This window comes from Furipterus horrens, unplaced genomic scaffold (assembly GCF_987537825.1).
Source record: "Furipterus horrens unplaced genomic scaffold, mFurHor1.1.pri manual_scaffold_4, whole genome shotgun sequence".
Taxonomy (NCBI): domain Eukaryota; kingdom Metazoa; phylum Chordata; class Mammalia; order Chiroptera; family Furipteridae; genus Furipterus; species Furipterus horrens.
In genome coordinates, this window is record NW_028327174.1 from 71,372,623 (window position 1) to 71,379,973 (window position 7,351).

The 7,351-nt window shown below is 41.2% G+C and overlaps 1 pseudogene; it reads left to right on the top strand.

Moving 5' to 3' along the window:
• Positions 1-2,635: 2,635 nt before the first annotated feature.
• LOC150012191 (forkhead box protein M1-like) lies at positions 2,636-4,862 on the top strand (annotated as a pseudogene).
• Positions 4,863-7,351: the final 2,489 nt, after the last annotated feature.

The window sequence follows — 7,351 nt, forward strand, 5'->3', positions numbered from 1 at the left end:
TTTTGGATTTTTTTTCTATTTCTGTAAAAAATACTATTGTGATTTTGACCGGAATTGTGTTTATATCTATAAATCACTTCATATATTATTTACTTTTTATTTATTTATTTATTCATTCATTCATTCATTCATTCATTTACTTTTAGAAAGAGGGAAAGCGCAGCAGAAAGAAAGAGAGAAACATCAACCTGTTGCCTCTCACATGTCCATACTGGGGACCTGGGCCACAGCCCAGGCCTGTGCCCTGACCAGGAACTGAACCAGTGCCCTTTTGGTTTATAGGTCGGTGCTCAGTTCACTGAGCCACAGCAGCCAGGACTGTGTCTCTTCTTAATAATAATTTTATCTGTTTTTTCATAGAAACTTTAAATTAAGTCAGTTATTACCATTAGAGGATTGTTAGTATTTATAATTTGAATATAAATACATTGGAAGAGGGAAAGGAGAGAAAGGTAAGGTGAGAAGTCCAGGAGGAGGAGAACAAACTTGAAATGAGATGGTGGCAGTTGAAATGGAAAGTCAAGGGGAGCTGCATGAATGAAGAAGATTATTAGACTAATTACATACAGAAGCAATGCACCGGGGCATTTAGAGAAAATATGAAGTTTTAAAGCTGGGTGAATACTAGGAGAATAGTGATTCTTACTAAACAAAATATAAAATGTATTTTTTTTTTTTTGGTATAATTTTTCCCCTAAGACTCAGCAGTCATATTTTTCTGCTGTTTTGAGAAAATTAGTCAAAAGTTAGAGAGAAAAATTAAAGAGAAAATATAGAGAAAATTAAATATACAAAATGAAGAAAGAATTTTAATGAATTTCCCAATCCTAGTTCTAATTTTTCATGAGATTTTCTTATATACCTATCTTATATACAATTTAGTTGTTTTATAAAATCCAGATATTCCTGTAATTATTTTTATTACTTCAGCTAGAGTTGTGTCAAGATATTCAATAAAAAATGTCTAGTATTGGAATTATATTAAATGGTCAGAATTTATGTAAGTAATGCTTAAAATGCCAAACTCTCCATTTCATTGGTCTCAGGTAGATATGAATTCCATCAAGGGAAAGGATAGGAAATGTTGCCACATCAAGGTAAAATCAAGGCTAAAGGCAGCAACAGATATGGTGACAGAAGAAGATTTGACCTTGGGTGGTGGGCACACAATGCAATATACAGATGATGTATCATCAAATTGTATTAACTAATGCCACCCAATAAATTTAGGTTAAAATTTTTATAACAATAAAGATTATATATGTTTAATGGTGAGGGGGAAAAAACACTGAAAAATGATGTTCATGGGAAAGAAGCTCCACTTTAGAATTTGAGGTCAAAATACACATTCCAAGATGTAACTGCATGCAGCCTGGGCTTGAGGAGAAAATAAAATATGTAGCATGAGCTTAAAGAAGGTACAAGGTAGAGTTCTTAAATGAGAAAAGGGAGGACAGGAAGAGCAACTAGCATTTTACTACAAGAGAGAAATCCCCAGGCCAGAAACAAGCACTGTTAATTCTTAAAGGCAGAATATTCTGGCTCTTCCTGACCAGCTCTGTCCTGTAGAGATATAATACATGTTATTTTATATTTTAGAGTAGCCATATTAAGAAAAGTAAAAACAAGGTTAAACTAACATAAAATGCATCATCATTTTATACATCCAAATATTGTGATTTCAAATTATAATCGTCACAAAAAATATTTAAAAGATACTTTAGTTTGCTTGTACCAAGTCTTCAAAATACAGTGTGCATTTTACACTCACTTCACATAGCAGTTTGGACTGGCCACATTCCAAAGCTCAGTTGCCACATGTGGCTTATGGCTCCTGTACTGGATCTCACAAGCCTAGTCAGTAGTGTGGTGGCCAGTCTTGCTGTCCTCCTCTTCTCCAAATGTTCCTTTTTTACTTTTGGTTCCTTTCATTCAACACTTGTAGGTACAGTTTAAATAGTTGGAAGCAGTTAATTTTAAAATTTTGCCATAAAATTGTGTAATTTCAGATGCCAAAATCAGACCTTATCAAACCAAATGCCCTCATGAAAATGCCTGAATGATGAGTTGAATTTGAACATGAATTTTATTTGGAGTAATTTTCCCTTGTGCTACCATAAATGTGGACATTGTGGGTTTTCCCAGAAAACCTCCAGGCTGGGTAGAAAGATATGGCTTTCACTAAAATGTAATCTACCTAAACTGAGACTAGGTGTAAATTATAAAGAATATTTTTTAAAATATTAAGACAAAAAATATAGAATCCATAATAGAAAAAGTGTATAAATTCTACTAAAGAAGTTATTTACACTTTTTAATGTAAATTGCTGAAGATTCCACACTAAAGAAGCAATTCAAGAATAATAAACTTTTACAAATTGAAAGTGCCAGTGCTTGACCCCACCTCCAACCCCTGGCCTGAGACGCCCCTTCCATCCCAGGATCTCCCAGGATTCCCCACTCTTCCTGCACTGCACGGAGGGCCTGGTGAGAGTCCCTGTCCAGCACCCTGGCTCGACCCCCAGGTTGGAGGACCCCAGAGCCAATCCTAGGAACCACAGCCCAGCAACTACAGTGACTGCAATTGGGAGGGTCCATGCTAGTGATTTTCAATAGAAAGTGAAACAGATTCATAATGAAAACTAGCTCCTGTCAGCCACTGATTCTCAAAACATGGAGGCTGCCCCTTCCTGTTCAAAATGCTTTAGATAAAACCTAAGATGCACACTGCACAACAAGAAGAGCCTTGTCAAGCACAGGTCTCCACGGAAGTGGCAGAGTCCACATCTTGCAAGTTTCCAGCTGGGGTAAAAATTATTAACCATCCAACCATGCTCAACACCCAAATGGTGGCCATCCTCAACATGCCAATATCCAGAGCACCACCACAGCATTGACTTCCAAAGGAAAAGAGAGTGGCAGCAATGGGCCCAACAAATTCATCCTCATCATTTGTGGGGGACCCCCCACTCACCCTGCAGGAACCCAACCTCAATCCCAAAGCAATAGTGATCACAAGAGGACAGAAGAGATTGCTAGACCCTGGGACCAAAACCTGCAGCTACAGATGGGAATCTTCCTAAACCACCTGAAGCCATTCTTGGGCAGAGACAGGAGAACTGTGCTGGCAGTGAGGCAGCAGGCCGCACTCTTAACAACAGCTTGACTAACATCCAAAGACTTGGATACATGAGTTCTGATGAACTGGGCTCCTGCAGCATCAAGTAAGAGACAGAGAGAAAGGAGAAACAACAGAGTCAGGTCAAGGTTGAGGAGCTCCGAGGAGCAGCAACATCCTGGCTGGACTCTGTGTCTGAGCAGCCCCATCCTCTTACATGTCCATTATATAATTTGCCATCAACAGCACCAGGAGGAAGTGCATGACCTTGAAAGACATCTACACTTGGATTGACGACCAGTTCCCCTATTTTAAGCACATGGCCAAGCCAGGCTGGAAGAATTCTATTTCCATCCTTCCTTTCCATGACGTTTGTTTGAGAGATATCTGCCAATGGCAAGGTCTCCTTTTGGACTATTCACCCCAAGATCAATCACTACTTGACCTTGGATCAGGTGTTTAAGCCACTGGATGCAGGGTCTCCACAGTCATCTAAGGACTTGGAATCACAGCAGAAATGACCCAATCCTGAGCTCTGCTCGAATGTGAACTTCCACTGAGCACACGGCAGAAGATGAAGCCATTGTTACTCTGGGTCAGCTCATACCTGGTGCCCATTCAGTTCCCAGTGACCAGCTACTGGTGTTACAGCCCTCAGGAAAGGTGCCATTGCCCCTAGCAGCTTCACTTGAACTCAGAGCTTGCCTGCCGCAGCAAGCGAATCCATACTGCCCCCAAGGTGCTGCTAGCTGATGAAGGGGTAGCCCTTCTGCCCACTGCAGGGCCAATGAAAGGAGAGAAAGTCGTGCTTGAAGGAGGGCTGTCTCCTCTGCTTCCAGTTCAGTCCGTCAAGGAGGAAATCCAGCCTGGAGAGGAAATGCCACATGTAGGGAAGTCCATAAAAGTGGAGAGCCCACCCCTGATAAAGTGACCCTCACCATACTCATCTGTCAAAGAGGACCTATGTCAATCCTGGGACAACTTGTCCCACTCTCTCACTCCAAGACCCAAGAAGTCTTAGAGTGGACTCATGTCCCCAGCCCGGTGTGTCGCTGAAATGTTCCTGATTAAATGGCAGGAGAGGAGCGAGAGGAGCCAGTCTCGGAGGAAGCAGCACCTACCACCTCCCTGTGTGGATGAGCCCGAGCTGCTGTTCTCAGAGGCCCCTGGGACTTCAAGATGAGCCACGGGGCTCACTCTCGCCTCAGAGTCCTCTCTGCTTGCCTCCCAGTTTGGCTACTCCCAAGAGGAGGGAAGACCTTTTAAGGCACTGATTAAGGAGACATTGCCCATCTCCTCCACCCCAAGCAAATCTGTCCACTCCTTGATCCCTGAATCCTGGAGGCTTACACCCCAACCAAAGTCAAGAGGCTAGATTTCAGCCCAGTATGAACCCTCCAGGATGCCTTTGGCCCGCTACCTGATTCCCTGGGGCTGACAGATCTCTGTGCTACCGCACTGAAAAGTATCCCTCTTTGACTCACCCTAAGAACTCCTCTATTCTGAGTCCTTTGACCTCAACTCTGACCCGTTCAGCAGCTCTTGCCCCTCAGATATGGAAGTCCCCAAGCCACCGGTTGCCAGCCTTTCAGCCAACCATTCCCTCACAGAAGGCCTGGTTCTGGGCACAATGAATGACAGCCTGAGCAAGATTCTGCTGGACACCAGCTTCCCTGGCCTGGAGGAGGACCTGCTGGGCTCTGACAACATCAGCTGGGATCAGTTCATTCCTGAGCTGCGCTAGAGACCTGACCTTACCCTCACTGTTTAAGCTGTCCATGCTTCTGGGCACTCATGGGGCTGGGCCAGCCAAGGCCTCCGAGTAAGGACAGCAAGCAGGGACCATCCGCTCCTCTAGCCCCTGGTTATTGCCAAGGCAGACATCATGCCACAGCCACCACTGGGCCCTCTGTGAGCATCAAGGCCCTGGAGACTTGACTCTGTGCCACCCTATGCCCTCCTGGAGCATCTGATTCCTCACTCTCCCTGCGAGAGCTGAAGGGTGGGCATAGCAGAACAAACATGAAAAGAGATTAGGAACTCCTAAAACTATTTGCATTCTGTGCCCAGCAGTCTCACCTTCCCTGCTTCCTGCAAGGTGCCCTTGTAAATAGTATATATCCTCCAAACTCCTCTAATTTTCAGTGCAAGCTTATTTCTTTAGATCACTATCTACAGACTACCAGAACATGGGTAGGATGACAGGGGTTTCAGTTTGTTTCTACTCCTTGCTTTGCTTTTAGTTCCTAGAGAAGGGGGCCTTCAGGGCACGGTTTCTTCCAGGCCCAAGGTACCTGCCTCGAGTTCTTCACTGTAGGTACCCAGACAAGCAGATCTGCTTGTCAGGGCTGCTCTTATTGCCCCTCCACCCCATCTCCCCTCCTTTCCAAGTCGGCTTTCTTGCCAGAAGAAATCCTGGTAAAAACAACTCTTATAATATATCAGGAGTTAAATTGGGGGTTGGGGATGGATGCATCTGAAGCAATGAGTGTGCCTGCCCACATGTGTGTCCATGTGATGTTTCTCTGATAATGTCCCTAATTATGCCAGGGAGACTAGCACTGATGAGAACTTGGCCCAGGGTCTGAGAAGGCTAAAAGAACCCTGACCTGCCTGGCTTCTTTTGCATGCACCGCAACTTTGCAAAGACTTCGTTGGGCCTCAGCTGACCACATGCATGTGAGCCAGCTCTAGAACATTACTGTAACTACTACTCAATAAAATCCAGGGTGGAAAAAAAAAGATAAACTTTTTCATTATCTGTTTCTTTCATTATTATTTTATATTTTAGACCTGACCTCAACTTGTATTTATATGCATATATAAATCTATGTCAGCCTATTTATTAGCTTCGTTACCCTACTTTTTGAACATAAAAAAGAATATCTAATTTCCTTGATTTTTTTTGATACTCAAGGATTATCAGCAACCAAATGTTCACTAGATGGCAGCATAACTCAATTCTTATTTCAACTGGAGATGGTTTGTTTGGACTGATATTTGTTTCAAAAATTTTAATGACAAAATAATATATTGAAGCAGTATATTATTTTGTCTGAAATATTACTTGTATCTAATTGCACATAACTTTTTAAGAATAGGCTAATGTGTTTATTATGCTGCAAGTGGGAAGGCAATAAACTTTTTAATTATTGAAAGTAAGTTATATAATGCTTAGGTCTAAGCAGGATGTAGACTAAAGTGCATGAGTTTTGGAATATGATGTCCGAATTTAACATGGCTCTTCTCTTTATCAGTCACAAAACTTAGAAAATTAGTCTGATTGTTTTTCAATATAATCTTTCTGTAATTGGAAATTTTAAAGTGGTTCTTTACATGGAAAATGACTTCCTTATTAACTTGTCCTATAATGATTAAACTTCCATATAGTATAAATACTAGAATATAAATAATTTTAGCTTTATTATTTTATAAAGGTATCATGTAGGTAAATATTATTCTTTCACAATCTTCATACATAGAATATCTTTCATTTGTGTCTTTCTCATTTCTCTGGTTATAATGAACACACGCACAAAAAATGTGTAATCATTACTTAAAAGAGATAATTATTGTGAACATGACTGACTTATTTCAAGAATCTAGATCTTAGCCCTGGCTGCTGTGGCTCAGTGGATTGAGCATCGGCCTGTGAGTCAAGTGTCGCTAGTCCAATTCCCAGTCAGGGCACATGACTAGGTTGTACGTCTGGTCCCCAGTTGGGGCGTGAGTGCAAGGCAACCACACAGTGATGTTTCTCTCCCTCTCTTTCTCCTTTCCCCTCTCTCTAAAAATAAAATAAACAAACAAATAGATAAATTATTTTTTAAAGCTACTTGATTAAAAAAAAAGAATCTAGATCTTTATTACTGAAATATAATGGAAATATAACAGTTTTTTTCAAAGGATGAAGAATCAGAGGCTCCAGTTTTTAATAGATGGTAATAAAGTCATACAACTTGTTGAAGCAGATCAAACATTAAAAATAAATTTTATTTCCAATATGCCACATACAGACACTTTTTTTGTTGTTGTTCATGATCATCTACCAGAATCCAAGCTCATCTTTCAAACTCAAGCACAGATTCATACCAAATCTACTTCCAAAAACTTCTCGAATCCATCTCATTTTATTGATCCACATTTCCAATCTTTAGTTAAAGCCTTTATTATCTCACTTCTGTAATTACAATGGTACCTGAAATGATCTCCTTTTCCCAGTTGGGAACCTAA